Source organism: Leopardus geoffroyi, chromosome A2 (assembly GCF_018350155.1).
Source record: "Leopardus geoffroyi isolate Oge1 chromosome A2, O.geoffroyi_Oge1_pat1.0, whole genome shotgun sequence".
NCBI classification, from domain to species: Eukaryota; Metazoa; Chordata; class Mammalia; order Carnivora; family Felidae; genus Leopardus; species Leopardus geoffroyi.
In genome coordinates, this window is record NC_059331.1 from 27,025,112 (window position 1) to 27,049,929 (window position 24,818).

The 24,818-nt window shown below is 37.4% G+C and overlaps 1 long non-coding RNA gene and 1 pseudogene across 1 annotated transcript; one reads left to right on the forward strand and one right to left on the reverse strand.

Moving 5' to 3' along the window:
* Positions 1-8,437: 8,437 nt before the first annotated feature.
* LOC123607588 lies at positions 8,438-23,720 on the forward strand. Its single transcript, XR_006716787.1, has 3 exons — positions 8,438-8,537; positions 9,650-9,779; positions 23,433-23,720. It is a non-coding gene; the product is annotated as an uncharacterized LOC123607588 (long non-coding RNA).
* On the reverse strand, positions 17,040-17,167 carry LOC123607831 (annotated as a pseudogene).
* Positions 23,721-24,818: the final 1,098 nt, after the last annotated feature.

A 24,818-nucleotide genomic window follows, 5' to 3' on the forward strand; every position in this document is an offset into this window, starting at 1 on the left:
TTGAGCCTGTTCCATGGTTGTGTGGTCCAAGGATCAGTTAGAAATGTAGGTGAGGAACTTGACAATTCTTTCTCTAGGTCTTTCCCTTCCAGGATCAACCCACTACCTTCTGCAGTGATGGTTTCCCCGGCTTTATTTTTCTGGTTCTCAAGCCAGAAATACTTCAGTGTTCCTAATTGCACCCTCTTAACTTGCCCCCTTGCCTGCTGGTGTCAACTACACTTAGCTCCAGGTTAAAGGCTGTGCAGATAGGGTGTTTATACTCTTTTCTGCTCATTCTCCATGCTGTAAAGGTTGTCACTCTTTGTAGTATATCCTGGTGTTATTTTGTTTGTGTGTGCAGGGGTATTGTTGCACAGTCTCTTAGTCTTCATTCCCAGAACCACAGTCTTTTTACTTGACTTTAAAAGAATTATTATGGCAATACATATTCACTTTAGAAGATTAAACTTTAATCTTCTCACCTGTAGATAATCACTGTTAATATTTTGAGGTACATACTTCCATTCTTTGTATATGCTTCAGAATTATGTATATACACACGTAAATATATATATGTAAATACATACAGACACAGAAGGACATAAATAAACAAATATTCAATGGGATCACACTGTTTGGTAACCTGATTTTCTTACTTAAAATACCATATGTATTTCCATGCCTGTAAATACACATTTATATTATTATTTTATGGTTGTTTTGTTTTTTATTGTATGGATACATAATTTATAACCCAATCACATATTGTTAGGTGCTTAGGCTGTCTCCATTTTTCATTGTTATAAATAATTCTTTTAGGCAAACATCCATGTTCACATGATTATATACTTTATAACTATTAATTGAATTGTTTTATTAGAATACATTTCTAGTAATGATATTTTGCATCAAAGATATATACATTTTTAAGGATTTAAATGCATTTTAACAAATAAAGATTTGTCATAATTTATTCTTACATAAAATTGTAATAATTTATTCTACCGTAGTATTTGTAGTAGGCTGAATAATAGTCCCCTCAAGTATCAAGTCTTAATCTTTGGAACCTGTAATGTTACTTTATTTGGAAAAAGTCTTTGCAGATGTGACTAAATAAAAAACCTAAGATGGAGAGATTTTCCTGGATTCTCCAGGTGGATCCTAAAAGCAGTCACAAGTGTCTTTATAAGAGAGAGGCAGTGGAAAATCACAGACAGAAGAGGACAAGACAGTATGACCACAGAAGCGGAGATTGGAGTGATGTGGTCACAAACCAAGGAATACTGGCAACCACCAGAAGCTGGAAGAGGAAAGAAATGGGTTCTCTCTAGAGCCTACACAGGAACTACATGCCCGCCAACATGTTGATTTTGGCTCAGTGATGCTGATTTGGTACATCTGGTCTCTAGAACTGTGAGAGAATAAATTTCTGTTGTGGTAAACCACCAAGTTTTGGTTATTTGTTGCAGCAGCCACAGGAAACTAATGTAGTGTGTGAGAATGAATAGTTTCTTCTACACTGTGGAAATCCTTTATGGTCTTTAAGATGAAATTGAACCTTATTTCATGATTCTTTGAATTGTGACAAATTTATTTTTCTTGCCTATTTTAAATCCTTGGTTTTGCAGTTGTTTGATGCAACAGCCAACTTGAACTTATTTCTTTTTGAAATGCAATACCTCCTGTTTTCACAATTCTGTCTCTGATATAAGAATCTAATAAGGATAGCCTAAAAGTAAAGAGATTAAACGTAAGCTATTTCAGTTCTGTGTACATTGTTCTGTAATTTTTATCAGTCTTTATAAAGTTCGTACCATTTCAGTCATAAGGACATTTCTAGAAACAAGTATTTCCTCTTTTCAGAAGTACAAATTTAAGCTTCTGAAAGATAAAATATGTACTTAAATAATTTGTATCTATTTTCATTCTCTAAACATTTTGAAAGATTCATCTAAGCAGAAAAGAACAAAATAACTTTAAGAGGTTTAAAAAACTATTTTCCACTGGAGACTACCAAATTATTTCTCTCTCACATATTCTCTCTTTTTCTCTCTTCTTGACACAAACATATACACCACACACACACACACACACACACGCCCACCACCACCACCACCACCACCACCATAAATACACAAATGGGATCACATGTTTTATACTTTGAAAATGTAGTATTTTATGCTTTGCTTTAAAAATGTAGCATTTTCTGGGGCGCCTGGGTGGCGCAGTCGGTTAAGCGTCCGACTTCAGCCAGGTCACGATCTCGCGGTCTGTGAGTTCGAGCCCCGCGTCAGGCTCTGGGCTGATGGCTCAGAGCCTGGAGCCTGTTTCCAATTCTGTGTCTCCCTCTCTCTCTGCCCCTCCCCCGTTCATGCTCTGTCTCTCTCTGTCCCAAAAATAAATAAACGTTGAAAAAAAAATTTAAAAAAAAATGTAGCATTTTCTTTTTTTCTTGTCTTCCTTTTCCTTCTTACCTTTCTCCCATTCCCTTGTCCCACATCACCAAACTTTCCTATCTGGAAAACCCATGTTAACAATCTGGTATATATCCTCTTGTATTAGCCTTAGCAGTCATATAGTCATGAACAAACATGACTATATCATTGTTTGACAAAATGACTAGATCATTGTTTGACAAAAATGGGATTATGATATTATACAATACTTTGTGTAACTTTAAAAAATTATTTAATAATACTCATGGATATTCTTCTAAGTCTATTGGTTTAGCTCTAATTCATTTTTTTTTTTTGATAGAGGCATAATAGTCATTAATGTGACTTGACCAGTTAACCTCCTCTTATTGAAGGGCACCACTTACTTTGTAATATTTTGCTACCTTGAATAGTGCTGTTATAAATATTCTTGTAAATACATTTTTGCATATGAGCACTTTTATAGGGGAGATCCTGAGGTATAGGATTGCTAGGACAAAGGCTATAGGTAATTTAGTTTTAATAAGTACTGCCAGACTGTTTCCAAAAAGGCTATACCAATTCATATTTTCATCAACAGTGTAGAGATATGTCCATTTTCCTCTCATCCCTGCAAGGAATGGACATTATTACTCTTTCATTTTTGCCTTTACACTAGGTAGAAAATATTGTATTGATTATTGTTCTTTTCCTTACTTTTAATGAGGTTGAGTATCTTTTTATATGTTTGCAGTCATTTGGATTTGCTCTTTCCATATTCTTTGACCATTTTTCCATTGGGATATTTAATTTTCCTGTTGATTCAAAAAAGACACTTGTGGGGCGCCTGGGTGGCGCAGTCGGTTAAGCGTCCGACTTCAGCCAGGTCACGATCTCGCGGTCCGTGAGTTCGAGCCCCGCGTCGGGCTCTGGGCTGATGGCTCAGAGCCTGGAGCCTGCTTCCGATTCTGTGTCTCCCTCTCTCTCTGACCCTCCCCCATTCATGCTCTGTCTCTCTCTGTCTCAAAAATAAATAAAAACTTAAAAAAAAAATTAAAAAAAAAAAAAAAAAAGACACTTGTGTATTATAGATTTTACCCCACCAGCTCTCATTTCTATTGGAAATATATCCTCAAATCTATATATGTTTTTGTGGACTTTGTTTATTATATCTTTCTCCATACAAATGTTTAACAATTATCTATTGTGTGGGTTCATCTATTCTTTTGTTATCTCTGGGTTTTCTGTCTTTATTATAAAGGTCTTCTATACCTTCTAGATTATACATGTAGTCTTCTAGATTTATTATGTTTTATTTTTTTATGGTTTAGTCTTTATCTGAGATTTATTTTTGTTTAAGTTGCAAGAGAGAGGTCCACCTATGTTTTCTTCCAGATGAATAACCAACTTGGTCTATGTTGTTTAAAACTGTTCATTCCTTTTTTAGCTGAACTAAAATAAAATTTCTGATATATATTTAATCCTCAAATTTAGAGAAATCTGGTTGTGGATTTTCTGTTTATTACATGGACTACCCAGTGAATACGTTGGTGCCATTATGATATTATTTTGATTACAATAGAGTATTAAAGTTCTAATATTTGTTAAGACATGCAATCCTTTATTCTTCTTCTTCATCTTTTTCCTAGTTCCTTCTGGGCTTTTTCCCCCCTCTCTTAGATCTAAACTTTAAGGTAAGTGGATCTAATTCTTAAAAGTCTCTCAGTTCTGTTTTAATTGTATTAAATCTATATATTAATTTTTGGATTCTTTTGGTGGTTTTGAAATCTTCCCATTCAAGAATGTCATACTTCTTTGCATTTATTCAAAGAGATATTGACTTCTGTATATTTATATTATTCAGCTCTTTGATAACTTCATTAAATTTAGTGGTAGTTTACTAGAGTCACTTTGGTTTATAAGGCACAGAATCCTATAATCAGCAAATAAGGGGGGGCCTGTGTGGCTCAGTTGGTTAAGCGTCCAACTCTTGATTTCGTCTCAGGTCATGGTCTCATGGTTTGTGAGTTCAAGCTGTGCATTGGGCTCTGCACTGACAGTGGGAAGCCTGCTTTGGATTCTCTCTCTCCCCCTCTCTCTCTCTCTGCTCCTCCCAAACTCATGCTCTCTCTCTCTCTTTCTCTCTTTCTCTGTCTCTCTCTCTCAAAAAAAAAAAAAAAAAAAAAGAAAAAAAACAGAACAAAACACAAAAGGCTATTATCTCTTTTTTCCCCAATATTTATACCTGTTATTTTATCTTCTTGCTGTATTTTATTTTTTTGAACTGCCAAGTTACTATTAAACTAAAGATGATAAAAGTCACCTCAGTATAGCTCCCAACTTAAAATGGGCTTAGTGTTTCATAATTTAGGAAATTATTTTTCAGTCATTGGTAAATAAACTTTATCATATTTGAGTCATTGGTGTGTATTCTATTTTTATTTAGCTTTTATGTCAGAGATAGCTGCTTAGTTTTATCTAAGGCCCTTTCAGCAAACATTGATATTATCATGTGCTTTTTCTTCTTTAATTTAATGATATGATGAATTTATAATTTTAGATTTCCTGATAAGTCACTCTTGAATTCCTTTAATATACTTTAGTTGATCATGTGGTATTATTACTTTGCTGCATTGTTGGTTTACATTGCTAAGATGTTTTTTCATCATTTCATCCTTACTCATGAATTATACTGGTCTACAGTTTTCTCCTATGTGGTTTGCACAAGCTGTACTTTAAAAATATCTGTTAAAAATATTTCGCTAATGGTTTTGTTAATCAAGTACAGAGTCAAATTTTGTGAATGCAAGTATTCATCCAACAAATATTGATCAAGCTCAGTTCCAAGCCAGCTTTTTTTCTAGGTGCTGGTGACATAGCAGTCAACAGCACAGATATATACCTTGCTTTGTGGGGTTTATATTTTAATGAAATGACAATATTCCATTGAGACATAAAGATATCATTAAGTTTAATTATTTCATTTAATTCCTCTCTGTCCATATTTATTTTTTTGTGTACCAGGTTTGTTCAACTCTGAAAAGGTTCACTACTATTTTAATTTACCAAGCTCTGCTTCATTTGTAATATATTTGTTTCTTATTTTAGATGCTGTGTTTTTTGATGCCTATAGATTTGTAACTGTTAGATTATGTAATTGTACTACATGATATTCTCTCTATATTAGATTAGTCTTTATTAATATTAACATTGCTGCTGCTTTTTCTTTTGTTTGTTGTATTAATCTCTTATAAAGTGATTTTCAGGCTTGGTTTCTTTTATTTTGGTAAATGTAGTTGGGTTTTGTTTTATACCCTGATATGACCATCTCTCTTTTTTAATGTGAGAATTTGGTTTTGCCATATTTAGTATTATGACTATGTAGTTGATGTTATTTCTTTTATGCATTTATTTATTCACTTATTCAGCACACGTATGTTAAGTGCCTCCTATGTATCAATGTATTCAGCAATGAATACAACAGATAAAATCCCAAACTTGTGATATTTACATTGTAGTTGGGAGCCTAAACATAATAAATATAATAAAAATCAGAAAAATATTGAGTATATTAGAAGGTGATAGAAGTTATGCAGAAAAAAAACACAGTAAGATTATGGGCAACATTAAGAAGGTTATAATTTTAAATAGAGTGGACAGAGTGGGTCCCCCTGAGAAAAAGACACTTGAGAACAGAATTGAAGAAGATGAGGAGGTGAATCAAGTGGGATCTGAGAGTATAGTTTTCTAGGCAGAAGAAATGGCATTCCGTCAGATTTTAGTGTGTCTGGCATGTTCAAGTTACACATCAGGATAGCTAATGTGGTGGGTTTGGTAGAGAAGGAGATGAAAGGAAGACTGTGAGGCTCAGAGAAGCTTGATAATTATTGAAAATTATTCTTTTTAATGTTTATTTATTTATTTTTGAGAGAGAGCCCAATTTGGGAAGGGACAGAGAGAGAGGGAGACAGAGAATCCCAAGCAGGCCCCCGGCTCTGAGCTGTCAGCACAGAGCCTGATGTGGGGCTCGAAACCATGAATTCTGTGATCATGACCTGATCTGAAGTCGGCTTCCTAACTGACTGAGCCACCAAGGCAACGGATAATCATTTAAAAAGGAATAAATTAGGAAGCCATTGACAATTAAAGAAATGTATTTAACACATTTATAGAGGTATATATTTGCATACAATGAAATGTACTCTGATGAGTTTTAAAACATTTATATATTTGTATAAATACCACCATTATAAATATATAAGGAATTTTTATTACCCAGAAAGTTCCTTTGTGCCCATCTTAGTCAATAACCAGATCCCATCTCTGGCTTCAGGCAACCACTAATCTTTTTTTTTTTTTTTTTTTTTTTCTGTCACTAAAGATTAGATTTGTCTTTTCAGATCTTATACAAATGCAATCGTATAGTACCCTCTGGCTTTTTTTGCTGAGCATAATGTTCTTGGAATTCACCCATGTTGTATGTATTAGGAGTTACTTTTTTATTGCTGAATAATATTCTATTGTTTGAGTATACCTTAGTTTAATTAGCTATTTGGTGTGTGAAGGACATTTGAGTTATTTCCAGTGTTTGACTGTTATGAATAAAGCTGTCAAAAATATGCATATACAAGTGTTTGTATAGATATATGTTTTCATTTTTCTTGAATAAATATCTGGAAGTGGAATGGCTGGGTCACATAGTAAGAGCATATTCCATTCTATATGTGCTATTTTCCAAAGAAATCAAACCATTTTGTATAAGCAATGCTGTAGAGTTCCTGTTGCTCCATATCCTCATCAACACTTGATAGTGTCAGGCTTTTAAATTTTATTTACTCTAATGCATGTGGAGTGGTATCTCATTATTTTAATTTGCAATGCCCTGATAATTCATGATATTGAGCTCCAACTCATGTGCTTCTTATTTATTAATGTATCTTCTTTTGTGGAAATTCTGATCAAATCTTTGCCTATTATTTTTATTGGTTTGTTTGGCTTCCTTTTATTGAATTATAAGAATCAATAAAAGTCATAGCATATGATTTGTATATATAGTCCTTTGTTTGTGTGTGTGTGTGTGTGCGTGCATGTGTATACATGTATATACTAATGGATAACTAACTATAGCCAATGTCAAAATAAATGAAATAATATGTAACATTAACATATCAATTAAAAATACTAACTCCTATTTGGAATTAAGTTTTTAAGAATAACTTCTGGGTCAGAACAATTTCTCATTACAGTGCTGTGATTTTTAAAAGCTAGACAGCCAGTTACTGTGCAACACTCATTTATGTCTACATATTTTGTAACTCACAGTGCAGAAGTATTACTGCAAATTCTTTCACTTCAAATTTTATCATTAACTCTCCACTGGTTACAAACTAAAGAGTTTAATTTTACTTGGCATATATCCTTCCATTCCCTTTGGTTGGCTGAAAATGCATAGCATGGCCATGTTATACCTATAGGTGTTATATATTACAACTCACACTGTTCCCTCTTTCAGCTCTTCAGCTCAATTGATCTAGAATTACTCTGATTATCTATCTAGCATGACCTTCTGAATTTTCACAAGGATGAAGTTCTATGTCAGAGCCTTAAAAAGATGCATTTACCATTTTAGCTACTTGTGGTCGATAGTAAGATTTATTTTCCCAAAAGTCACTTAATTCCACCATAATATCTTCTTTACCTTAGGAAGAACAACAGTGTATTTCTTTGTGCTCAGCTCAGCCTGCCAGCTGAGTCCTTCTCCTATGCTCTTTCTCTTCCACATCCTCCTTCCTGTGTTTGCTTAGTGTACAAATACCAGAAACCAACCTCTCCATCTCCTGTGAATTAGAAAATATTATCACAGCCAGGGTATTGTTGAAAATTAAATTTAACAAATAAAAGTGTAGTGAAGTTTTAAATATAAATCAGACACATCCCTAGGATTTGCTTTTAACTGCACACCTTCTAAGAAATTATATTTTTACTCCCAGCAAATTACCTAGGAGAAAAAAATGACAAGAGTAATCTATTTTTTTCACAGCTGGTTGGTTGGCCAGAGTTTCTCATCAAGGAGTACATGCTGTTTGCTCCCCAGATGGACAGCCTGGATGAGCTACAAATCCACAGAGCCTGGGACACAAGGTGGAAATTATACTGCCAGTGCTTTTAATCTTGCACAGCTCTGCACACTCGAAATTGCAAGTGGCCCATTTCCAAATGAACATCTATTGGGACAATATCCTATATCTTGTCAGAATGAGTCCCATTAAATCCTCAGCTGGAATTAGACCAAAAACTTGTAATAATTATGGGAAACTTATTAAAAAGTTGAAGCCCTAGACTGTGACAGTGAAAACACTTAGGCCACATTAACAGTAATTGAAATCTCTGTGAGTATTTCTTTTCAATCAGTTCTTGTTGATGGCCAAGCAAAGAATGCCCAAATGAGAAGGTGTGACACCCAAACACCCAACTTCTAAGGGGGTAATTATCTTTTGTTTCATTACAAAATGTAGCATTGGAATGCTAGTGAACTGATCTCTTGGGAGCCAAGGCACCTGCCAGAAGGCTGTCCCTGGCTCCCATCATGAGCTTGGGTCTTGCCACTGTGTCCACCAACAGGATGCAGTCTCCTTGGGCCTGTGCTTCACATCATGGGTCTCCTTTCCTCTCTCTTCTGCCACTCTACCTTGAAAACGCACTGCTTCCCCTAGCAAGTCCTGAATGTTAAGAACAAGAGTATTAAATAAATAGCTTTAAAACCTGGCCTAGTGAACATTTGGCTAGTAAGTTTAGGGCTTTGTTTTGAAAGCAGAAAATATTAAAGTAATCTTTTCTGCATTTCAATCACAAGGATGAATCTACTTTCAATGTGAATTCAATCTACTTTCCTCAGATGGGAAAGTTTGTAAAAGGAAAAATTTCAAGTTAGGAGACTTTTTCAACTTGTGTTTTGAGTCTCTTTTTTCAGCTTGTTTTTCAGTAATTTTTACAATGAGGAAGCAGTGCACCTGATCATGTTTGGCTTCTCATTTCTGTATTGCTAGGGGTGATTCTTGGGCAACCTTAATTTTGATTTGTTTTGACTTTTATAGCTCAGGATGACTTAAAGAGATAATTTGGACTCTTGAGAGAGGAACTATAGAGAAAAAGACTCTCAAATTTTGGGCTCATGGAGGGTATAGACCATTCTTAATGGCAAGTCTGATTTATAGAGTGTATCTAGTGAATGCAATTGTGTCTACTTTTTACAGAAATTCCAATGCTCAACAAATGCTGCAAGTAGGTCAAACCTTCACTGGAAAACCAGGTTGGGTTGCAGACACCAGATGACAGGAGGGGCAGTGACAGATTGGAGTGACCCAGAGTACTGGAACAATGATGGTGAGAGACTTAAAACTAGATTTTGTGTGCAGGGGTCAAAGAGGGGAACTCTGGGGAGTCCCACTGGGGAAGACTCACTATGCATGGCTATAGAGGGCAGAGGTGTGACATGAGGGTCAAAGGAAGGACACCCAGATAGGCTGTTGTCCCAGAACAAGGAGAATAAGCTGCCAAAGATGAGAATGCATCCTATTTCTGTCGGTGTTCAGGGAAGGTCTGGGCAATCAGTTGGAATTACGGTGGAGGTGACCTATTCAAGTCTGAATGATTGAAGGAAATAGATAACTCTAGGTCCCTTCCAATTCAAATGTGCCATGGTTTTATAAGAATCCATTTATTTGTTTCAAGAGGATGAGTCGTATTTTGTAATTAGTATCATCCAAATGAATGCCAACACTCTATAGGAAAACCATTTTTCCTAAATACATTACAGATTCTACTGTTATGATCTTCATAATGTTTTTTTCTTAGATCTTATGATATCAACCCTACTTTAGTTAAATTTAAATTTATCATGAATTCTAAGGTAGCTAAAATTTAAGGAATTTACTTCTGAAATGATGGATCATAATGAAGAGGATAATACTCCCCAACCACTTTAAACACTTAAAAACATAAGATATTGTATTTTGAAGGGTGGAAAGCATCTTTAGAATGGATTCAGAATTCCCTATGCAACATTTGTGATCTTTATATTTTATGTTGTGAGAGGGTAGTAACAATATTAGTACATTTTCTGTTACTTAAAATAGGCTCCTGATAGAAACTTAAGCTCTAGAACAGAATTAGAATCTCTGTCTTTTTAGCTAATACATTATTCTTAGATTGTTAAATGATAGCTATAATAAAATGATACTTCAGGGCCCCAAAATGAGTTCTTGTGCAAAGCTACAATAGGAAAATATTGAGTGACGACACAGAAGATCATTAACTCTATTTTCATTGAAACCAATAGCTGTAATGTATTTCCCTGTACAGTGAGCTAGTGTGCCCTGGCCTGATTGTGTTCAGAGGATTGATTAATGATAACATCTTAATCTTGCCTCCCTAAGTATGGGGTGTGAAGAAGGGAGGAGGCCTGGGAAGCAGTGAAAATGGCAGGAGTGTGGACAAGAGAATTAAGGGACAGAAGATATACCATTACTTCTTACTAGACAATGTTTAGCTTATACTTTTTTTTATTTAAACATTTATTTTTTTATTTTTATTTTTTAATGTAATTTATTGTCAAATTGGCTAACATACAGTGTGTAAAGTGTGCTCTTAGTTTTGGGGGTAGATTCCCGTGGTTCATCGCTTACATAAACACCCAGGGCTCATCCCAACAAGTGCCCTCCTCAATGCCTATCACCAATTTTCCCCTCTCCCCCACTCCCCCCATCTACCCTCAGTTTATTCTCTGTATTTAAGAGTCTCTTATGGTTCGCTTCCCTCCCTCTCTGTTTGTAACTATTTTTTCCCCTTCCCTTCCCCATAGTCTTCTGTTACATTTCTCAAGATCCACGTGAGTGAAAACATATGATATCTTTCTCTGACTGACTTATTTCACTCAGCATAATATATTCCAGTTCCATCCATGTTGCTGCAAATGGCATGATTTCATTCTTTCTCATTGCCACGTAGTATTCCATTGTATATAAACCACATCTTTGTCCATTCATCAGTTGATGGACATTTAGGCTCTTGCCATAATTTGGCAATTGTTGAAAGCACTGCTCTAAACATTGGGGATACTTGTGCCCATATGAATCAGCACCCCTGTATCCTTTGGATAAATTCCTAGTAGTAGGATAAATTCCTAGTAGTGCTATTGCTGGGTCATAGGGTAGATCTATTTTTAATTTTTTGAGGAACCTCCACACTGTTTGCCAGAGCGGCTGCACCAGTTTGCATTCCCACCAACAGTGCAAGAGGGTTCCTGTTTCTCCACATCCTCTCCAGCATCTGTAGTTTCCTGAGTTGTTCATTATAGCCACTCTGACTGGCATGAAGTGATATCTCAGTGTGGTTTTGATTTGTATTTGCCTGATAATGACTGACATTGAGCTTTCATGTGTCTTTTGGCCATCTGGATGTCTTCTTGGTTCAATTGTAAATAGGATTCGTTTCCTGATTTCTCCATTTGTTCCTTCATTATTGGTGTATAGAAATGCAACTGATTTCTGTACATTGATTTTGTACCCTGTGACTTTGCTGGATTCATGTATCGGTTTTAGCAATCTTTTGGCAGAGTCTTTCAGGTTTTCCATGTAGAGTATCATGTCATCTGTGAAAAGTGAAAGTTTGACTTCTTTGCCAATTTTGATGCCTTTTATTTCATTTTGTTGCCTGACCGCTGATGCTAGGACTTGTAACACTATGTTAAACAACAGTGGTGAGAATGGACATCCCTGTCGTGTTCCTGATCTTAGGGGGAAAGCTCTCACTTATTCCCCATTGAGGATGATATTAGTTGTGGGCTTTTTATATATGGCTTTTATGATGTGTAAGTATATTCCTTGTATCCCAACTTTCTCGAGGGTTTTTATTAAGAAACGATGCTGTATTTTGTCAAATGCTTTTTCTGCACCTATTGACAGGATCATGTGGTTCTTATCCTTTCTTTTATTAATGTGATGAATCACATTGATTGATTTGCAAATATTGAACCAACCCTGCAGCCCAGGAATGAATCCCACTTGATCATGGTGAATAATACTTTTTATATGCTCTTGAATTCAATTTGCTAGTATCTTGTTGAGAATTTTTGCATCCATGATCATCAGGGATATTGGCCTGTAATTCTCCTTTTTTGTGGGTCTCTGTCTGCTTTGGGAATCAAGGTAGTGTTAGCTTCATAGAACGAGCCCAGAAGTTTTCCTTCCACTTCTATTTTTTGGAACAGCTTGAGAAGGATAGGTATTAACTGTGCTTTAAATGTCTGGTAGAATTCCCCAGGGAAGCCATCTGGCCCAAGACTCTTATTTGTTGGGAGATTTTTGATAACTGATTCAATTTCTTCAGTAGTTTTGGGTCTGCTCAAATTTTCTATTTCTTCCCATTTAAGTTTTGGTAATGTGTGGGTATCTAGGAATTTGTCCATTTCTTCCAGGTTGTCCAGTTTGTTGGCATATAATTTTTCATAGTATTCCCTGATAATTGCTTGTATTTCTGAAGGATTAGTTGTGATAAATCCATTTTCATTCATGATTTTATCTATTTGGGTCCTCTCTGTTTTCTTTTTGAGAAGTCTGGTTAGGGGGTTGTCAATTTTATTTATTTTTTCAAAAAACCAACTCTTAGTTTCATTGATCTGGTCTACTGGTTTTTTTTTTTGTTTGTTTTTTTTTTTTTTTGGATTCTATGTTGTTTATTTCTGCTCTGATCATCTTTATTATTTCTCTTCTTCTGCTGGCCTTGGGGTTTCTTTTGTTGTTCTGCTTCTAGTTCCTTTAGGTGTGCTGCTAAATTTTGTATTTGCTATTTTTTTAGATTCTTGAGATAGGCCTGGATTGCAACATATTTTCCTCTTAGGACTGCCTTTGCTGCATCCCAAGAGTTTCGACTGTTGTGTTTTCATTTTCATTTGTTTCCATATATTTTTAAATTTCTTCTTTAATTGCCTGGTTGACCCATTTGTTCTTTAGTAGGATGTCCTTTAACTTCCATGCATTTGGAGGTTTTCCAAACTTTTTCCAGTGGTTGATTTCAAGTTTCATAGCATTGTGATCTGAAAGTGTGCATGGTATGATATCAATTATTTTATATTTATTGAGAGCTGTTTTGTGACCTGTATGTGATCTATCTTGGAGAATGTTCCATGTACACTCGAAAAGAATGTGTATTATGCTGCTTTAGGATGACAAATTCTGAATGTATCTGTCAAGTCCATCTGGTTCAGTGTATCATTCAGGGCCATTGTTTCTTTATTGATTTTCTGTCTAGATGATCTTTCCATTGTTGTAAGTGGAGTATTAAAGTCCCCTGCAATTATCACATCCTTACCAATAAGATTGCTTATGTTTGTTTTATATATTTGGGTGTTCCGAATTCGGTGCATAAACACTTATAATTGTTAGCTCTTCTTGATGGATAGACCCCATAATTATGATATAATGTCCTTCTTCATCTTTTGTTATAGCCTTTAGTTTAAAATCTAGTTTGTCTGATATAAGTATGGCTACTCCAGCTTTCTTTTGACTTCCAGTAGCATGATAGATGGTTCTCCATCCCCTCACTTTCAATCTGAAGGTGTCCGCAGGCCTAAAATGGGTCTCTTGTAGACAGCAAATAGATGGGTCTTGTTTTTTTTTTTTTTTTTTTTTTATCCATTCTGATACCTTATGTCTTTTGATTGGAGCATTTAGTCCATTTACATTCAGTGTTATTATTGAAAGATATGGATTTAGAGTCATTGTGTTATCTGTAGGTTTCATGCTTGTAGTGATGTCTCTGGTCCTTTGTGGTCTTTGCAACATTTCACTCACAGAGTCCCTCTTAGACTCTCTTGTAGGGCTGGTTTAGTGGTGATGAATTCCTTCAGTTTTTGTTTGGGAAAACTTTTATCTCTCCTTCTATTCTGAATGACAGGCTTGCTGGATAAAGGATTCTTGGCTGCATATTTTTCCTATTCAGCACGTTGAAAATTCCCTGCCACTATGTTTAGCTTATACTTAAGTTTTCTTTTCTCTATTGCTGTTATCCTCCCTGTCAGCCACCATGATGTCTTGTTTGGTTTTTGCTTGCATCATTGAAGATGCATAGGGGATAATCGCTTCTCCTAGTTCCTTCAGAGGGTAAAATTAAAAAAAAATAGTGGTGTTTTATATTCATTTTCTATTGCTTTCTGCACAATTATCACAGGCTGTGTTTGGTTCTTGACTCAATTTCTTTTCCTAGTTTCTCAGTTATGACCAGGAAGAGAAGAGCTTCCTCTGTTGGTCTCTCCGGTGCCCTGGCCTTACTTATAACCTGGGTGAGCTCTGATTTGCCTTGACTCTTTTTTTTCCCTTTAAAGTTTATTTATGAGAGAGAAGTGGGACAGAGGGGAGGATAGAAAGAGAAAGAATCCCAAGCGGGCTCTGCATTGTCCACACTGAGCCCATTGTGGAGCTTGAGTCATGATCTGTGAGATCATGACCTGAGTCAAACCAAGAGTCAGATGCTTAACCAACTGAGCCACCAGGTGCCCCTCATTTGCCTTGACTCTTAAGTGCAGTCAGAATCCACTTTCTTTTTTTAAAATCTTTATTTATTTTTGAGAGAGAGGGAGGGAGAGAGACAGACAGAGCATGAGCAGGGGAGGGGCAAGAGAGAGGGAGACAGAGAATCTGAAGCAGGCTCCAGCTCTGAGCTGACAGCACAGAGCCCGACATGGGGCTTGAACGCACAGACAGTGAGAGCGTGACCTGAACCGAAGTCTGAGGCTCAACCTACTGAGCCACCCATGCTCCCTTTTTTTTTAATGTTTATTTATTTTTGAGAGGGGGTAGGAAGGGGCAGAGAGAGAGGGAGACACAGAATCTGAAGCAGGCCCCAGGCTCTGAGCTGTCAGCATAGAGCCCAATGTGGGGCTCAAACTCACCAACTGTGAGATTGTGACCTGAGCTGAAGTTGGATGCTTAACTAACTGAGCCACCCAGGCACCCCAGACCCCACTTTCTTCTCTAGAGCTGATCTTTGGGGGGCCTCACTTACACTGGGAACCTAAATGCTGGGAAGAGTTTGAGGCCAGATTTAACAATTCAGAGGCAAGGGTCAGGTTTCAGTGAAACTACTCAGGTGGCTGTGCAGTCAGAACTTCAGTACCGTTCTCTCCTGTCCAGTTACATTCTCCTTTGGGTGGCTGTTCTGACTCCCAACTTCCTTTACTTTTCTGCCAACCCCCACTCACTAATGAGAAACCCAGTACTTGCACACGGTTCCTTTTCCAACAAAGAGTCTTCCAGTGGGGGGCCCTGTGCAGACTTACCCACACTTCCACATGTCCTACTGTCTTCCTTCCACTGAAGTCTGACTTTGCTCTCTCATAATCTGAGAGCCTCTTTGGTGATTGCAGAGAGTGGTGGATTTGCTTTCTGGATAACACGGTGGCATGTGCTCATCTGAAGGTCATTCTATACAAATGGATTAAGAAGTGTATTTGTTTCCATTGGTGCTGCAGCAAATTGCCACAAAGTTAGTGGTTAAAACAATACAGATGTATTCTCAGAGTTCTGGAAATCAGAAGTCCCAAGTCAAGGTGTTAGCAAGGTTGTGCTCCTTCTGGAGGCTTGAGGAGAGAATGTTTCCTTCCCTTTTTAACTTCTAGAAGCTGCCCACATTTCTTGGCTTTTTTTTTCTTTAATTACTCCAACCTCTTGCTCTGTCCTCACATCTACTGCTTACTCTGATCTCCAGTCTTCTCTTGTAAGGACCTTAATGGTTATATCAGGCCCACCTGAATAATCCTGGATAATCTCCTTGTCACAAGATCCTTAACTTAATCATACCTGCAAAGTCCTTTTTCCTGTTCCAGGGATTAGAAGGGGGACATCTTTGAGTGGCATTTATTCTGCCTGTCACAAGTAGTATTCAGTGTAGACGCTCTTTAACTCAGTATTTCTCAAAATGAAACAATATACAGACCCCGTTTTAAGAAATAAAATTTTATAGACTCTGCCCTGTGTTGACTTATGTTTATTAGTTTGTTACAGGAATGCATAAAAACATTAAACTGCTTATAAAAACCTCGCGTTTGTAGCTCTTCTACAAAGATAAAACTAAAACAAATTTACAAATTAAATACAATACATAAAGTGCATAAAATTCAAATTAAGTACACTAATTTAATACGATAGATGATATGGTTTCACTGAAAGTGGAATTGCTGAGAAAATTTGAGCATGGTGCTGACCATGGGCATTGGGTTTCTCCTGAGTATAACATGCCTGTCCTACCTGTTGTGTGATGACTCAGTTCTTCCTTGTTTTCCCTCACAGTTGTTGTTCATAGAGGATTCTCTCACATAATTTGGCTTTTACCTTTCTTGAACACTTGCTCATTTCCTCACTTGCCCGAGACAATGAAAATATTACTGTGGATCCCAGTAAAAATACTGGCTCTGAATTTGCACAGCAGTACTTGACTAGGTAATGGTCATCCAGGAGATCCAGAGTATGCTTTCTTAAAAAAGAGGATTATTTTTTAATTGAAAAACCAATCATAATTTCTTACAGAGAATTCATCAGAGGGACTCTGCCTTAACTCTGACGTTAATGGTAGAAATCATAAGCAGTGGAGGAAGCATTTTTCATTGAGAATATTCTTTTATGTAAATCTTACATCACTTAACTTTTAACTTTTTTAATTAGCAATAATTGCACCTCGGATAAACCTCATTGGCTACAATACTGCCACTGCACAAAGCTTAACTTTTAACTTTTTAATCTTTGTACAATACACTAAAGCTCTTGAGGGAGTATTTACAAGACTGCTTTTTCAATAGTCTGTGACTATATATTTGATGGGGGAAAAAAGTAGTTTAGAAAGGAGAGAGTAGGGGATAGACAGAGTGAGAGGGATGTAAGGGGTGATGAGTGGATGAGAAACTAATTATATGAGAGCCCTGGTTTCCATTATGCTGAACAGTTTGGCTATTGGGTTACATAGTCACCCAGGAAAGAATTTAAGTGTCCTCATAGTCTGGAGAAGGTATGGGCTCCCTGTCCTGGCTGTAGTTCTTTCTATAATCTGACCCTCACAAAGCTATTATTTCCTTGACGTTCTCCTCCATTAGTGAAGGTTGGTAGGATGTGATTTCACAAGCTGCTTCTGGACCAGAATTCTCCTGTTTGCTGAGCTCCATGCTGTTCTGAGAACATCAGTTACAATGCTATCTGCTTTCTTCTGGGAAAATTCTAGTCTGCAGTCAGGTCAGTGAAGGCGATTAGAGATCCTGGGGCTGGTAGGATTGCACACTGCCATATCAGTCCTTATGAAATTCATTGGCTCCTAATTTTTAATTTGTTTTGAAAAAAAAAAGACAAATTTACATTTCCTTTCCCTTTGATTAGTCATAAAGGCTACTGCTGTCATTCACACTAGAAGGAATTTTATGTTTTCTTTGTGAAACAAAACAATTCTGTAATGGAAGAAAGGAATCTTGGGAAAACATCAGCAAGGTATACACATTTTTTGCTCTTGCATTTGGGTTTAGCAGCTAAGATATACCCCAAATTATTATCTACCTAAGATTTATCACAAGGTCATAATCTCATCAAAATCCTATCCGCTACACAGAATTGCCCAAATTCACTTCCTGTTGGTAAATTTACTCACCAATTTTATGTTTTCAACTCTCAACTTCTTAATAGAATGTGGCATTTGGTTTTTAAGACCTGATCATTGCGATGTAATTACAATAGAAATATCTTGTTGGTGTGCAATGGGTGCACAATATTTAATGAATAAATAAACAAGTGAATGATGCTAAAAAGCTGATTTTTAAATCTTAATTTCATGGATTGCTTTGATGCCATTGTATGATTTTATTATAAGTAGATTCTACCAGAAACCAAGGGAGAGTTGGAAAGAGATGGAATGGGATGAGGGTGTGGTGAAGGAGGAGCAGGTATGATGCTTTGGTGTTATGTGCTGAGATTTTTTTTTTTTTTTTAGAGCACAGAAAATAATAACATGACAGACATATTCACCACCAGAAATTATTATTTTGAGCATTTCTTTTTTCACATTTTCTTTAAGTCTTTGATTTTTAACGAAAAATAAATAGAAATAAAACTGAAGTGTCTTTTTGCTCCACACCTTGGCCCATACCCCTTTACCCATCATCCAACCATTGCCACAACTGTGGATTTGGTGAAAATCCTTCCAGTTTATTCTTTTACATTCGTGTGTGTGTGTGCACACATGCATATGTGGGTATAGTGTTATTTTCTAGCTTGCATTTTTAATTTTCTGAAATGCGGTGTGGATAGGATTTACAGGAGGGCTATGCTTTTTCTTCCTTTTCCCTCTCTTTTTCTGCTTTTGGTCCTGAGCTAGTTTTCTTTTTTGTATACTTTATCTCCTATAAGTTAGGAAGACATGTTTTTCAGTACCTAGTATTTTCTTTATTTATTTACTTTTTAAATTTTAAGTAGGTCCCATGCCCAACGTGGGGCTTGAACTCAAGACCCAGAGATCAAGACTCACATGCTGTACTGTGAGCTAGCCAGTTGCCCCCAGGACCTAGTATTTTCTTAAAACAAACAAACAAACAAAACTTTATTTTTCTATTTATGAAGAGAAGACAGGATTATTTGGAAAACTGAGAAAACATCAACAGGTCTGTGTTAACTGGGAGGCTTGCTTACCTGCAGAGGAGCTCCTGCCCTGGCAATCCCTACTCCCTCTCTTCTGTTTTATTTTTCTCCATAGCACGTACTAGTATCTGAGGTACTATATATTTACATGCTCACTTGTTTATTTCCTGCATCCTGTCCCTAGAATCTAAGTTCCATCAAACTGGGGCTTTTGTTTTTCTACCATTATTTCTCCCATGTCTACAATTGTGGAAGGCACCCAGTAAATATTTGTGGTATGAATAAATGAATGAACAGCTTCACTATTTTTCATATTATATACATGTCATTTTATATGAAAAGACATCATATAAAACAGCTTTTTTTATTTTTATTTTTTAAATGTTTATTTATTTATTTGGAGAGAGAGAGAGCAAGTGGGGAAGAAGCGAAGAGAGAGATGGGGAGAGGAATCCCAAGCAGGCTCCACTCTGTCAGTGCAGAGCCAGACATGGGGCTCAATCCCATGAACTGAGATCATGACCTGAGCTGAGAAGAAATCAAGAGTCGGACGCTTAATCAACTGAGCCACCCAGGCACCCCAAAACAGCTTGCTTTTTAAAACCATATATATTGTCAACACTTTCCATATCAAGAACATTTTTCTCTAACACTTTTCATAATGGCTCCTTAATATGTCACTTTAGAAACGTGACAGTTTACTTAATCATTATCTAGTAATGCACATCTTGATGGTGTGCAAAATTTTATAATAAACGACAGCTCAGGGAAAGATGGGCACTTGAATACACATCCCTTCCTTGCACTTTCTCTCCCATCCTGTGGAATAGCACTGCAACTAGAGCCGGCAAGGGGGGAGCAGGGCTCCAGTTCCCTCACTTTATAAACTTCACATAGCTCCCTAGCTATTTGTTATCACTGTCCTTTTTCCACCTGGTGCATTTGAGTCAAACAGGAAACAAGTGTTGTATTTCTCTTCTTATTCAAAGCCATCATCCAATGTTGTTGAGTATTGCATTTCAATACTTCTAATAGGACATGCATCATGGGCCGAACCTGTGATTTTTCCCCCTTAGGAGATTTTGGCTGATCATTCAGGAATACAGCTTATTTTGTTTTGCTAATTTCATGCAACTCCCTGCCTGTCACTTAATCTTCAGCACCTCTCAAATCAATTGATCAGAGGTAATTTAGATAAAGCATTTGCTTTCTCTTCCTACCCTGTGATCAATAAGTGACTCTTTAGGAATAATTAAGTGTCCTTACCTCCTAGCATGCACCACCTAAGGGCCCCTTAGTTACTGGTACACAAACTTGCTGCTGTGACCCAAGGAGAAATGTTCTCCTTAGAAGGATAAGCTCCTTAGTAATATGGGTATGAGGATAAATCAGTGACTCATTAGTTTCAAGGAATGTCCCTTTTCATCTTCCAGAGAAATATCCTTTGTACTTTCTTGCCTCTAAAAGTTTAAGAAGATCCCAATTACTTTTATTTATTCACCCATATTGGCCAGCCTAAGATGGCCTTACTCAAAGTCTCAGAATAAAAAAGTCTTACAGGAGTTAAAGGGGTTTTACATTATATTTATCTGCAAAACACACTTGATTTAATTAAGATATGTGATAGACATAATGGTAATACTTCCTATTTATAGTGTTTTCATAGTTTTTAAAAGATTTCTGCAGACTCCGTCATTTGTCCCTTGCAGTGTGAATATCTTTATTTTATTGGAGAGGAAGCTGACTTTTAGAAAGGTCCATGTGTTGCCCATTGTTACAGTTAGTGAGAAGTGAAGTCAGAATTCAAATCCCAAACCACTGATCCAGTTCTTCTGACAAAGCTTAGATGCCCAGCACTATCCAGATGTTCTTTACCCTCCTGCATGTTAGAATCATCTGAGGAGCTTATTAAAAAACACTACTTCCTGGGCTCACCCCTCTCAAGGATTCTACACCATTTGGTCTGTTCCAGGGCCAGGAATCACTATTTTTTTTTAAAAAGTTCTCCAGGCGATTCTAATGTGCAGTCTTAGGGTTCTCCAGCACAGTCTCCCTAGGTAGTGATGAAACAATAGGCAGTTCGCCTCTAATCAAGAAAAGCAGTTTAGCACAAAAACATAGAAAAGAATGATGACTTCATTTTGCTCTCCCTCTATGTCATTAGAGAAAATAATGGGAGTTTAAAAGTCATTGCAGAGAGATTAAGCTTTTTATTAAGAATTATGGAATGGCAGAAGTTTCTAGCTATGTCGTGACCCTCTCAGGGAAGAAAGCTGCCCCCTTCCCACTGGCAGGTGACTCCTCTACCAGAAATGTGAGGTCAATCGATACCTTACCATTACCTTATTTTGACCTATCTCCTTTTGATGATGCAAAAGAATGTTAATCAGGCCTGATTATTTTTTGGTTCGTCAAAAGACTTGACTCCAGTCAGCGAATCTCCATTCTTTGTTTAAAGTCTTGAAGTGCAAGAATTTGGCTATTCTATTTGTCTTTTCTGTCTCATCTGGAATGGGTTTGGCACACATCCACGGCTTCACCTGTTTGGCTCCTTTTCATACACTGGTTTCAGAAAAGCAATGGAATTCTCTGCTGTATGCACACCAGTGTCTAATCTTGAGAGGGCTTCTCCAGACTTCAGTAGTGCTTGTTCAGGAGGTCTGCTCCTGTATATTTTTTAACCACTGCTGATGCTTGATTTATTATGCCTTACCTCTGCTTCAGGAAGGGCCTCCTCAGAATTCTAGTCCTATGTTGCTTGTGTCTATTCAGAGTTTGTGTACTCTTTTTGTATAACATCCTACATTTAAATAATTGGCTTTGAGGAGGCAAGAGGCCCCCCCAGGCACAACTAAGCCCAGTCTTTACAGCCAGACCCATCTGCCTTGTTGGAATTTCAGGGTTTCCACTCATGAGCTGGGAGGTCTGAGCCAAAATACTTAATCTCTTGGAACCTCAGTTTCTTCATTTGATTTGAGAATTAAATAAAATAATTTGTTAAGTGCCTGACATAACATGGGTGCTCCATCTGTGTTGGTCTGTTTTCCTAGACTTGATATTCTATTTTCAAAATACTATAGTTGCATAGCTAAACCTGCCTGTGTTATCTTCACCCCTCAATAAATAGGTCTAGCTGCTGAACAATTCACTGAGAAAATTGGAATTCTATCTCTGATCTCCCCAATTCCAAAGATTGTTGCTTCTTTGGTAAGCATCTTCTGGATTTTAGGTAGGGCATCTATTTAAAGAATGGAAAGAGAGATGCTCAAACAATAATGTCCAAGTCACTGCCTGCTTTTCCCAAGCCCCAACCTTTGCATGAAACATTTGGGTAGGATAGGGTATGAGACATATAGGGGTGTTGATGGTTTTGGTGGCATAGTTGTGTTGGAGTGGGTGTGTGTCTACAGAAGGAATGTGATTGTAATAATCAGTTCACAAAACTCCTCACAGTGTCTAAGTGGCAGAGCTCTGCATGTTGAGAAGCTCCAGAGAGTCTTTAAGTAAGAAACTTCTCACAGGAGTCAAATATCAACAAAACATCTGTGTGCCTAATCAAGGAGGTACAAGGCCACACTTAGTCAACAGGAAGATTCCCTATAGAAAGACATCACTAAAAGAGTGCCGTATGATTTATTTGCTCTAACTCAATTTCCATCTGTCTCATAAAATGGATTGTGTACACATTGCACTCCAGGCATCCAGCCAGGGCAGAAGCATACTAAGGAGCAGAAAACCTTCCCCTCCTTCGGGTTGTTGGTGACATGCTCTGCTAAGAGCCAGGCATGGCTAGGGTGGTCTACAAGGAAATGCCTTGGACCACTAACCAACATCATAGACTTTTGGGAGTTGGCTGGATCACGGGCCTTTGAATAAGGCTTCATAGCAATAATGGGGGCCAGGTGGGTTTTGAACATTGTGCTTTTTTCCAGAAATTCCTGTCACTTACATTTACAGAATCCAGATGGTAATTTTGCCAGTTCAGGCAAGATGCTATCCATAGTTGCTTATATTTCCTATATAAATGGAGAATGGGCCAAACAAATGCTTTTTTGCTATAGCATGTCAAAGCAAATCAGATGAAACGGAAACCCTTTGTTATTCTGTAAACAGAGTGAAGGAACTGCTTGTGGCCAAGAAAAAACCAATGTGATCCTATAAAACCGAATCAATAGTAAGAACCCAAAAATTCCTAGAGCCTTCTAAAAATTGAAGTATGTAGGGACTTCTTACCTTTTCTAGGTAACAGAAATCTCATTTCTTTTGTTCCTAAAGTTTCCTTGTTTATGTTATTGTAACATCATCAATAGATTTTAAGAAACTAGTTCTGTAGGTTTCTTCAGGTTTCCTCCTTTTCATTTGTTTTTGTTAGGCAAACCTAACAAGGCAGTTCCATAACATGTTTGCCATGGACAGGGAGGAAAAGGAACTCAATGTGAGGACACCCCCAGACAAGATTCCATGTCCTCTCCTCTGGAGCCACAGCATTCCTGTGAACACACCCTGCTCAGCTCTGTGTGACTTGGGACAGTTACAAAGCCACTCAGAGATTTAATTCCTTCTTTCATGAAATGGACGTAATATACATACCTTTCAAGTTTCTCTGGAGGAATGGCATAAAGTTACATAAAGTCATGGTCTTACTCCTGTATGCTCAGTGGATGGGGTTTAATAAATATTTCTTATATCTGAATCTGAATGTCAAAGCCTCATGCTGGGGTGGGTGATAGAGACAGCTCTTGCTCTTTGGGGTTAGAGTATCTCCTGGTAGAGATTACCTCTCCTCTGAGACAGATGACTCAGCAGCCCTCTGTGAGCCCACTGCCTGCCAGCCACAGTGACTGAGTGCTGAGGAAAGCAATGAATAAAAGAACCCCCTCCCCCATGGAGCTTATGGCCTAGTTGGAGACAGGGACATTCAAATAAACAAATTACCATCCAGATGCTAAAGGAAACAACTAAATCATGCACAGGGGAGAGAGATAACACACAGAAAAAGTAAGGCCATGGGTTAATCTGGCCTTCTGCCTGTTTCTGTAAATAAAATTCATTGGAACACATCTATGTTCATTTGTTCATGTATTGTCTTCAGCCACTTTTGCCCTGAAGTGGCAGAGTTGAGTATAGCCTGTTGTGTTTTAACATGGTACATGTTCCTAAAAATTATTACCCTATGCAAGATTGTGCAATAACATCCACAGGCCATATGGGGAAAATGGCATTGTGGGCAACACTCAAACACTCAGTCAGGGACAAATATTAAAAATCGATAGGAAGCTGATAAAGATGGCATCACTATTTTACACCTGTTAAATGGTTAAGAAACGTATACCACAATAAATATGGATGTTGACCTTGAAAAAGACATGGCATCTTCCAGCAGGGCTTCAGCCTGTACGCTATTCAGCGGTAGAGGAGGGTCATCTGAAATCTGATGGGAAGCGGTAGCGCCCAGCAGGCGGGTGGGGGACGATACAGCTCACAGCAGCCCTGGTGACCTGGAGCAGATGGTGGATGTTTGAGGTACGTGTGTGTGCGTGTTTTGCGTATTCCTGGGTGTCTTGTTTCAGCGGGATGCAGTTTTCCATCGTCACCTAGTGTTTCTCATGGAGGAAACTGTACTTAAACAAACGAGAAATTTGTGTCATGCTCCTATTGTTCCCCAATATATTAATCACTCTGGGACAAATTCATGTTTCTGAAACAAGTGTTATTGATTGTTGTTGCAACAGAGACCATATGGCCCACAAATCCTAAA